This window comes from Arachis hypogaea, chromosome 16 (assembly GCF_003086295.3).
Source record: "Arachis hypogaea cultivar Tifrunner chromosome 16, arahy.Tifrunner.gnm2.J5K5, whole genome shotgun sequence".
NCBI lineage: Eukaryota > Viridiplantae > Streptophyta > Magnoliopsida > Fabales > Fabaceae > Arachis > Arachis hypogaea.
This window is the reverse complement of record NC_092051.1, coordinates 85,364,779-85,366,520: the sequence shown is the minus strand read 5'-3', so window position 1 is coordinate 85,366,520 and position 1,742 is coordinate 85,364,779. Positions and strand designations below refer to the sequence as shown.

Here is a 1,742-nt window from a genome sequence, read left to right as displayed (position 1 = left end):
TCACTCTTCAGACATACGTTCACCATCTTCATCCTCTCCTATATTTATTTCTCCACCTTCTAGTTGAGGAATCGGAATTTTAAAGTTAAGATTTTTCATCATTTCTTGAAGCATACGGTTATTGAGTTCAAGTCCTTTTTTTGCCTTTTCCAACCTAGTTTTCAAGTCATTGTTCTCTTCTTGCATTTTCTTCATTATATCTTTATGTTCGGACCTTCGCAACCAATCGGATGACTAAGAACTGGAGCCACGATAACTAGGTCTTTTGTCAATTGTGGTGGATTCTATTCCAAGTCCATAAATTCTTCCCTTTTTAACTCCAGCTATTTCACACCACACATACATCTCATTTGGTGCATTACTTCCTTCTTCAGGAGATTTTTGCATAGCTTATTCTATAGCATTCTTAAATTCATCCTGCCAATATCAAAATCAGATCAATTATTACACGAGAAAATAAAAAGAAAAAGAATCACTATACATGTAGAAAATTAAAGTATATGTTAAGTGCTTCTTTGAAAACTAAAAATAAAGCATGCTAAGTAACAATTACAAAGATCAAAGACTTAATGAACTTGGTAAACTATTAGAGAATAAAGTTGTGACAACAAATGAATCCAACTTGCAACTAGCATATTATGAGGAACTCAAGCAGCCAGTTAGCCTGAAATTCTCACTAAATGCTGCCATAACGTCAAAATGTAAATTAATAACAAACCTGGTTTGAAAACATTACTTTATTATTAAATTGTATATATTGTATAATTTATCTAACTTTTTCATGAGTTTTTAATAATCTATCATATTATGAGGAAGAATTATTTGTACTAATTGATATTTCAACTGGTTATGGCACTTTAATGTTGTCGGATTTCACCCATTTTTGGTTCTTTAAATTTGGGCTTTAGATTCTATAAATTAAACGATAACAGTTCAACTAGCATTAGAGTTCAGGCCCAAAAAAAAACACTTGCATTGTAGTTCAGTGAGCAACTATATAACGTCTCTTAGGTGTTTCAACCAATCCAGAACTTTCTACACAGAAATCTAAACATGCAGTTACTTAGAAAAGTTAACCACCCATAGAAACAACTATTTAGTTGAAGTTTCATAAAAGGCACACAAATTCAAACAGTTTCTATTTAAAAATAAAAAACTTAAATTTAAAACCTGATCAGTTCATAAATATTGTATACGAATTTTTAAATTTTAAATTCATCAACTTCTACTTTTACTTGCATATTAAAAAATCTCAAATTTAGAGTTCCAATAACTCCAAGCACATAGCCATATAAACAGAAAAACCCTATGAGCTCAAACACTAGCCCTAATGCAATATTGTTTAATACATACAGAGAGAGAGATATATATTTTCATTAAGATAGACTCATCTCAACATGCTTTGATTTCTTATCCACCCATGTCTCATCCTTGTGTTTGTAGGTCTTCGCTAACAATTCTAATTGTGTTGGTGAAATGATGCCAGGGCATTTTGGCCAGTTTCACTGACCTTTTCTTTATGGTTTTAGGGTAGTTTCATGCACTTTCTTAGGAAATAAGCATGTTTTGGGTAAATAATCATTTACATCTTGATTCAAGCAAACATTGTAAATTTTATATGATTTCATGAGAATTATGCATAAATTGAATGATAAATTGAATGATGCATGATCTCATGGGTTAGAACCTAGCTTTGATGCACTTTATTTGCTTGATTTCAGGACAAAGGAAGCAAGGAAGAT

General features: G+C 31.3%; 1 pseudogene; it reads right to left on the bottom strand.

Annotated features, from left to right (window-relative positions):
* On the bottom strand, window positions 1-1,475 carry LOC112757204 (uncharacterized; annotated as a pseudogene).
* Between the last annotated feature and the right edge of the window lie 267 nt (window positions 1,476-1,742).